Here is a 10,002-nt window from a genome sequence, read left to right as displayed (position 1 = left end):
CTGCATATTCATGAGAGCATGCTGAATCACACCTAAGTCTAACACGGTCCATGTAAGACAGTAGGGGGCATGTCCAGAGGGCCGAGCCCCTGCAAGCGGACACGCCCCAGAAGAGTAAAAGTGCCCAAAGTAAACACCCACGACAGAGCCCACGGAAATGTGAATAAACACAACACAACACATGCCCCCACAGACTATGAACATAAAATATATAAATGAACATGTGATATATTTTTTTTAAATTGTAAAGATGTTTGCCCGTGAGTGCGCTCGTTTGCGCGGGTGTGCCTGTAGAGCAGCTACAGTTAGCAGTCAGTGGGAAAGCATATAAGAACTAAATATGCAAAGTAAGCCAAGAAGCAATAGCATAGCGGTAGAGACGTCAGCTGAAGAGCAGGCATTCATGGTTCGAGCCCCCACAACACCAATTTTTATTTTTAGCAAAATAAGCACGGAACAAGTCCCTGACAAATATGTACACATATAAAATCACATTTTATGTAAAATGTAATGAACTAGTCCATTTATTTTGAAGAAATGTGAAGTAACAAAACAATAAAAAAATGCCAGATGTGCCTATAGCTGAGCTACAGTTTAACAAGGTGAGTGCTTCTGCCCGTAGGTGAGCAGTGGATTAACAGGTGCAAAATGAGTGCCCGTAGGTGAGCAGTGGTTTAACAGGTGCAAAATGAGTTCCCGTAGGTGAGCAGTGGTTTAACAGGTGCAAAATGAGTGCCCGTAGCTGAGCAGTGGTTTCACACGCTGAAACTGTGTGACCCTAGCTGAGCTGAGCGTAATATGCGTGCTGACAGCCAAATAAGGGGTAAGGCAGTGCACCCCGTTTGCGTTGCGCTGTGCGCCGCGCTAACAAGCTAACTGACGGGCAACATTGAGCAAGCTGTAACAAAACTGCCTTTACACAGACACACCCCCTAGCCTTAGACAGTCATAAAATATAAAAAGCAGTGGCCAGGTTTGAACCCAGGATACCATGCACCATAGTCAAGGTACTGAACCACTAAGCTACGATAGCTGTACTCAGAAATGCAGTAATAGCAAATATATAGGAATGAATAGAAAGTGGAGCATGACAAAGCAGGTTTTGTGAAGTGGATACAATTCCAAAATGGCCAATCACAGATAAGTGCGGGAAAAACGGCATATATAAGCCCCATAGGCAGGAATACACAGCATAAACGATTGTAGAACTGACTTTCAGCCAGAATATCAGGTGTAGGTGAGGGTAGTTGCTTTCGAGCACAGAGGTGGGGCGTTGAGGAGTCCAGATACATGGTCTGGCTCCTAGTCCACAATCATGAGGCCCAACTCATGCAGGGCCAGGTCCTGTGGGGAGCATATAGGGCTGAGGCGTGGGACCGGTTGGCTCATGATCTTACCAGTGCCACAGGGATTCCAAGGACTGGTGAGCAGGTCCGTCACCACCATGCGGATCTGAAGAGACGCAAGCAGGACCAATTGAACCTTTGGATCCAGGAGGCCCGGCAAATGCCCAACGCCCCACTACTGAGTAAGTTACATTTAATTATGTATGTAAGAAATTAAATTAGCTGATATTATGGAGATGTGTATTCCAATATTACTTCATTTATATTACAGCTGCAGGTGTCCGTTCTGGAAACGCAGAGCCTATGGAGATAGGCTGGTGCGGTTGCGCCACCAGGCAGGTCAGTAATCCACTCCCAGTAACTGTAAAGAAATATAAAAGTATGACAGTTAGCAAAAGAGTGCAGTGTAGACACTAAGTAATAAAATGTGCAAGTAACAGTGTAAAAGTGTTTGCAAGTATTGCTTGATTACAAAAGTGTGTTACAGTCTGAAATCCAAACAGAAAAATGAAAATGTCTGAAATAAAGTCTGAAATAAAGATGCCCCACCTATAATATCATAGTGCACAACCTGCAGCAGGCTGAAAAGTACAGCTGCAGAAGATGAGCAACTCACATGTGTGAAATATATCCCTGTTGAAATACTGAAACATGACAGAAGTGAGACTGCTGGAAAGGATTGTAATAACTACAGGTAAAACATGTCAATAAAGCCTAGAAGTAAGTACCATCCTGAATAGTAAAATGAAAACAAGTGAGAGGGTGTGAGAAAGAGTTATGTATCCACCAATAAAGTAGTAATAACCCCTGTATAAAGTATACTGCAGTCAGTACAGAATGAAATGAATGTGACAAGTAGAACCAAACTGCGAAATGTGTCCAAAGTGTTGCTGCAGCTGGAATGTGTATCCCAAAATCTGGATATGTTGCTCTCAGTCTGCAATATGCAGATAGTATGATTGTCTGAAATATCAAACATCCACAGTTGTCTATAGCTATATAAAGCAAATGTAGCAGGATGATGTAGCTGAACAAAGTGAGATATGAACGTGTATGAATAACAATAAAATGTATATTGATGTAGCAGTAACAGTCCTATCACCAAAGTGAAGTAGTTATCATATAGGAAACTGTAGTTAGAACAGTAGTGTGTATATATCTGTAGCTATTAGAAATGTACAGCATATGTATTGGTATTCAAAGGTGTTAATAATATTTTCTTCATCCCACCCTATAACCACATATAAATCATTCCACTTGAAAATGGTATGTGCAATCACAATTAACAACCCTGGACATTTGTCCTGATGGGTTATAAATATTTGCATGTCCGTTGATGCATCTGCCCTGTTCATACATCCAAACCTGATGGCCTGTTGCCATCAATCAACCCTGCATGTTGTTGGACTGTGTATTGCTGTTCAAATTATGCATGTGTTATGCTTGCTGTTCAATGGTGTGAATATCTGGGTGTTTGGTTAATGGGAATACTAATGCATGCTGTTACAACTAATTGCGAATGGTATTGTATGTTACTAACCCAAACTGTCATGACATAATGCAAAACACAGAACGACAGGGAAGGTGGGTTCCAGCGGACCCACCTCTCCCACCTCAGCTGGCGAGTGCACCTGGCACTAGTGCCCAGTCTGGACCCTCCTCCGGTGGCCCTGTGCCACCTGCGGTTGGAAGCACTGCAGGGAATGGGGCCCATCCCCCCTCTGCAAGCGTGGCCGGAGGAGAACCACCACTCACCCTCCGTAGCATCCGGACTGTGGTGCGTAGGGCAATCTGAGACTCTGTTCTTGAGCCCCTACACCAGCGTGAGGCACAGGTGGCACAACCTACGGGCATGCCTGTTGCCCAGCCTACACAGCCCCAAGCACAGCCCCATCCTGGGCAGTAAAGGAACAGTGGCAACTGCACATGGGTGGAGATATCAGTTCCACTGTTGCCATCTGTGGGCTCATGGGCTCTGGATATCCAAACCTCCGTCCCCGTCAATTGTGTAACCCCCCCCACACGTGTCATACACCGCCCCTGTATGCATCTTGTTTGTCTTGTCTGTTGACCTACCCAACCTACCTCCCAGCTATACCGACTTCCTTCACCTGACATACCACTCTCACCTGAAAAAAAAAAAAAAGGCACTCTGTACCCACAAAAAAATTACGCCCCATACATAGCTGCCCATTCCGCACATATGTCTACCAGGCATGGAAACTATCAATTACAATTGGCTGTACAACAAGTATTATTGTTGTCCTTACACCTCTCTCAGGGGTGGAAGGTATCAAATGTCACACCAAATTGCAAACATATGCACAGCTGTTGCTGATGAAGAAATGGGCAGCTATGGGCCTTACCTACATCCCTCCTGCAAAACCCAAGCTTGTTTCCCTACTGTCTTACCCTCTTTGTGACCCCTTTTTCACCACTTTCCTGTCTCCCCATTTTCATTTCTTTCAAAGAAAATAGCGCGGGTGTGCGCAAGAGTAAGCACGTTTAAGCGGTTGTAAGTGGGTGTGCGCGGAGCTAAACGCTAGTGCGCATGCGTGAGCTCCGTGCAAACCAGCGCTAACCCGGTTACAACTGCTTAAAAGTGCCTTAGTCACTCTGATTGACAGGTCCTGTAGTCAGTTCAAAAGCAAAATAAAATCCCACTGTCAGTCCCGAACCCAGGAAACAGTAGTCTGCATGACTTACCACTAAGCCATGACTCCTATACAAGAACATTGTGCTAAAATAAATATATCATGTAATAGTAGGAATTAATGTAAAGGGAATATAGGATGTGTAGTACACAAAGCATGTCATTTAGAATTACTGTCAAAACTAGTGGATTTCCATAATAGTAGTGTGTGAACAGAAACAGCCATGCTAGTTGGTAGCTAGTAGGTAATAATGTCACTGTAGCACCTTGCAAGCCACACACATACTCACAGCAGGATAATCACTGCCCATACCCCACAACCTCTTACAGGAACACATCTGGACCAAGTAATAAAATATGTGGAGCAAAGGCCCAAAACCAGGGACACATTACAAATAATGTTAAAACAAATGCAGACAGTTCAGAGAGTAACAGGTTCTGCATTTTGTGGGATGCTTGGAAGGGTATGAAGTCTGAAACTTGAATGTTTGTCACTATATTCTGACTTGAGCCCAGAGTGATTTGCCAGAAAAAGCTGTGCATGTGATATTGACCAAAATATGAGGCAGAAATGTGGACAACCTGCAAATATTTGTACACATGAGAGGTCTGACACCACCATATTTGAATAGTTAAGAGCCTAGACATAGCAACAGTGAATGAGTTACAGGGATGCCCCACAGACTCCATGTGAAATGTACAAACAGTAGGCAGAAAGGTGTAACAATACATGCAATGGTAACTATGGAGTCCTGAAAGTATTCACCACTTGCATGGCAGAATAAGTGTAGTAATACATATGCTCATGCTAACCCACAGTCACAACTGCAGCATACCAGACAATTTAATGTGTGTACCCCACTGATATGTGCCATTCCATAAGGCAGATAACAGATGAGCCTGAGAGTCTCTGGGGCCTGCTCAGCAGCATACTCAAATACCTGAATAGATGTCAAGGCCCACACCATGGCCAGACCACACTGCATGCTGCAACACCCTAGCAGATATAGCAAGCATTCCAAGGTGTGAATGTACATGGAAAATAGGAAAGCCACAGCAGCACACTACAGTCAGGACACCTAGCAGGCATACAAGTAGTGACTGTAAAGGGCAAATATTGAAGCCTTAGCAACAAAGTGCAAGCAAAAGTGAAAGGAAAGCACACACACACACATTAACAGTAGTAGTAGTTGTAGGTGTCAGTGTACATACACAGTTAGTACAGGAAACTGGAGAAATGAATGGAGGAATGTTAATCTACAACACAGCTAGAAATATGAGAGAGATACCAACCTTTACACTCACAGAACATTGTCCACAGCATACCAGCATGGTCCCTGCCCTTAAAATCTGAAAGGGCTGTGCCTATCTCACATACCTTTTTATAGCACTGTTCTGAAATCACAGTGAGAACTGCAATCAGTACACAACTGGCTGCATGCAATTAGCAAATGCTGGCTAACAACTGGTGCAGAGGCCATCACATGGACATATGCAGATACCTACAAAAGTATGCTGTACTCCCAGTCCACACATGCAATACTTTCATTGCACCCTGAGGAGGACGTGAGAGACAGACAGACAGAGAGAGAGAGAGAGACAGAGACAGAGAAAATTGAAATTAAGCAGACACAAACAAAACTGTTCAGCAACAGCCACCTGAAAGCTGACAACTGGCAAGTGGAGCAGCAGGACAGAAAACCAGACGGCAACACAAGCAGCTGTGACAAACACAGGTAATGTAATGTAATACTATAAAGGTCTACATACTGTGAACCCTCCATATGTGTCATTGGTCTGTATCCATATGTATATGAAGATGTGTAAAGGGCAGGGGACATACAGCAACTATAAGTGAAGGCTGTACATACATTTGTATGTGAGAGCATCTATGTGCACATATCAATGTAGGTTGACTGTAGGTTGTAGTGCAATGTACAACGTAAGTTTCACAGTTATGTATGTTTAGCAGTATGTTAGTGTGTGTATACAGTATGGTAGACAAACATGTTGATATACCTGTCTATCATATGGATATGTATGTATGTCAAAATATGTATGCATGTAGAGATGTAGGAATACATAGACAGATGTAGATAGATAGAATATGTACAAACATATATATGTAATGCACACATACAGATATAGATATATGTAGATACATATACATAGACAGACTGATCTGACTATCTACAGGTATGACTGTATATGACGACCTCAACACCCCCTGTCCCACCCTCTGTCACTCTCACCCCCTCTGTGCCCCCCTCTCCATATGTATAGCAATATATGTACATCAATATATATATGTGTATATGTATACAGACATATATATATATATATATATATATATATATATATATATATATATATATATATACATATCGATATATCTATATACATATATATATATATATATATATATATATATATATATATAAAGAGAGAGATGTATATATATATTCTGAGTGAGGCACATGTGTACAGATGTATTGCAACAGGTGCCTGGTGACAAAGGCATGGAGTGAACACCAGTGTCAAAACCGGAGTACCATACCCCATTTCAAATCACCTACACCAGTAACCACCAGATATGTGATTGGCTGCCCACCACTGCATGTGTCAGGGGTGAACAGGGTCATAAATGTGTACAATAGTGCCCCCAATGATATTCACAGTGGCACACTATTCCTGGAATACCTGCACATGGTATGTGTCAGCAGACATGGTGTGTCAGCTATGGACATGTAGGTCGGTGTACCCCTCCACACCACATAATGGATGCCATGGTATGGACCTCACATGACAGCTACAGATATGGAGAAGGACACAGTGACATGTACAACACTGTGACAATGCACTCAAACACATTACCAATGCACAGTGACTGACAACACCACAGAGTACACACATACTACCTACATAGAGGTTACAACTCCCGGATTTACATACGTAAGTCACACCCATGACAGATGTCCAACAATCATAGTAACACCTCACACCATCCACAACCTAAATGACTGCTGTGTGTCGTCCATGCCACTGCAATAGAGAGCACATGTGTAGGTAAAGGTTCCTACCCACAGATAAGACATACCCTGCAATAAACCACACAGTGTTAAGAAGCAAGACTCCCTATGAGTACATGTCACACATACCCCTGCTGAATGTTAGTCAGATAGGTAATATGCCATATGAGTCACCCTGTGTAACTGTGTGACAGCAGCAGGTACCATCACACCACATGTGTCACAATGTTCAGGGTAGCAGAACAGTATGCTGCTGTACTCCCAGGGGCAATAGCATATTGTATAGTATTTATTGTAATGTAATGTATTGTGTTGTATTGTATTGGTATGTTGAGGTGCCTCCTTCGTGGAGTGGAACCACTGCTGCTGTGCGCCAGTGTACAGGTACATATACTGTATTCAGGCTAGTGTTACATAGCACTTCTATATGTGTGTTTAGCTCCTGTCAGAGTTTATGTAGCATGCAACTGGGGATACCATCAGGTCCCAGTCATGTTGTGTATTCTGCTTTCATGAGGGCAGCTCTCACCTGGACATCTGTGATGACAGGGAGGTTACAGTCAGCTGGGATAACTATGTCTTATTTTGGGGGAGAGGGCGGGATGACACCTGCACTGAACCTGTCTGCCACAATGTTGTCAATAACTGTGGTTTCAGTGAAATATTTGTTGTTGTGTACTAACTATGGGCATAGAGGATAGATTCTGACCAGGTTGCTAACATAACTGAAGAAGGCCTTTTGGTTATCTGTAGTGTCCCTCTTGATTTCCCTCTCAAAGCTGCCCATTGATGTTTGTATGATGGAAAATAGATCCTTACTAGTGCTGTTCAGACATGCCTTCCCTTTATGGAATTATGCTCTGTCTTGCAGTAGCTTCCATCTTTTGTAATACAATCTGTCTATGGCTGGGGTCCACCAAACAGGATGCTGTCCCTTTGTGGAGAGTGTCTTGCTCATATATGGGATTGCATGATCCATGCATTCTCGGGGATGTCTGTAGAAAGCATTTGTGTAGGGGTCAGCATTGTGGGTTGTATCTGCCACTGGCCCAGTGGGCTGAAAGGATACCATGTCACTGTTACAAAGTGTAAAGTTTGCATCTGCAATGTTATTCACTATAGTCGTTTGTGCTGGTGGTGGAGGTGGGATATGTATATCCAGGGCAATTAGTGTGTGGTCAGCTCACAGTAGTTGATGATGTAGGCCATACAGTACCTAGATACAAACCCCCAGAGTGAGGAGGTGCTCTGGACCTGAATCAGTGTTCTAACTGCTGGGGTTTGGTAATATGTCGTATGGAGTGTGCCAGGTACTGTTGCACAGTTGCTGGCTGAGCACTGATACCTGGCCATTTACATGTGTATCCACCAATAGACAGACAGATGCTATATATGTGAGATATGTTGTATCATAACAGTCGAGTAGCATGTGTAGTATGTGTGCCAAATTCTGCTGACAGATATTGCTGATATCAGGTTATTTTCTTTTTCAGGTACATGGCTCACCCGCGAAATCTCGCTTACTCTACAGCTGAGGATGAGGAGATACACCAGAGCCTGGTGCAGGATTATGCAATACTCTTTTCCCGCACCAGCCAGAATCAGCAGGAGAGGGCTGCACTGTGGCAAGACCTGGTCCGTCGGGTAAATGACATAGGCACGCATAATAGGACATATGAGCAGGTACAACATCACTGCAGTGATTTAATCAGAAATGTCCGTCAGCGTGCATCGGATATCCACAGGCAACAGGTCGCCACAGGTGGTGGGGTGGCTACACATCCCCCACTCACCAGACTGGAGGGACTACTCATGAGTGCAGTAGCTCCAGTCCGCCTGCAACAACAACAGCAGCAGACATGCATTATGATGGAGGCTGGAGCCACGCAGCAGCAAGACAGTGAGCGTGCAGGTAATATGCCATATGTATAGTTGACTGTTGTGTACACTGGTAGTTAATGCATGTGTGAGGTGTGTCCTTGGTTTGTAGCTGTCACCATAGTATTTAATGTGCAAGTGTGATATCCTCAATATTAGCAGCTGACCTGTGAAAGGCAACTGTTGTACTACTGACCTGTATCATACTCAGTAATAATGGCACAGTTGTGCCCACTGACATTAGTTCCTTCATGTCTGCAGGTCCCTCCGGTGTAACAGCAATGCAGCCTATCCATGCTGGTGAGTGTGTATTAACAATACCTGTAATAGTCTTGATAGTAATAGTAATATTAGGCTCACTTAGTAGTGCTCTTTGTATGCATGTAGGTGTGTCTGTGTCTGTGTGTTGATATCACGCATACTGAGTAGTGTACAATTGTGTGCGACTGTGTGCATGTGTACGTGTGCATGTGTGCATGTGTGAATGTGTGCACCTGTGCACGTGTGCATGTGTGCATGTGCGCATGTGTGCATGTGTGCATGTGTGCACCTGTGCATGTTTGCATGTGTGCATGTGTGCACCTGTGCACGTGTGCATGTGTGCATGTGTGCACCTGTGCATGTGTGCATGTGTGCACCTGTGCATGTGTGCATGTGTGCATGTCTGGACCTGTGCATGTGTGGATGTGTGCATCACTGGTAATGTGTAGACATTGTAAACTATGTTTCCTGTTTCCCTCCCACAGGTTCTGGTGCTGCTCTGGTGTCATGCAGCAGGGAACCTGAATCAGGTGCCATGGGTACTGATAATGATGACATCTGTGTAATGGCACAGGAAGGTATGCCAGGGTCCGCCATTGGTCAGCCGATTGACAGTACACAGCTGTCGACCCCATCAATGCGCACAGTTATCCTGCCAATACACCCTTTGTCACCAATGTCCCTAGGTGATGGACAGCATACAGTGGGCATTGACCAGGGTAATGTGGTATCTGTGGCACATGCCTCCCCACACAGCAGCCATGGGCATGGCCCAGAGATAGTACCACACAGACAGATGTCCAGGGGTTCTCGTGGGAGCATCCATGGGCATACT

This window comes from Protopterus annectens, chromosome 3.part0 (genome assembly GCF_019279795.1).
Source record: "Protopterus annectens isolate FY-2018-M chromosome 3.part0, PAN1.0, whole genome shotgun sequence".
NCBI classification, from domain to species: Eukaryota; Metazoa; Chordata; order Ceratodontiformes; family Protopteridae; genus Protopterus; species Protopterus annectens.
This window is presented reverse-complemented; position numbering follows the sequence as displayed.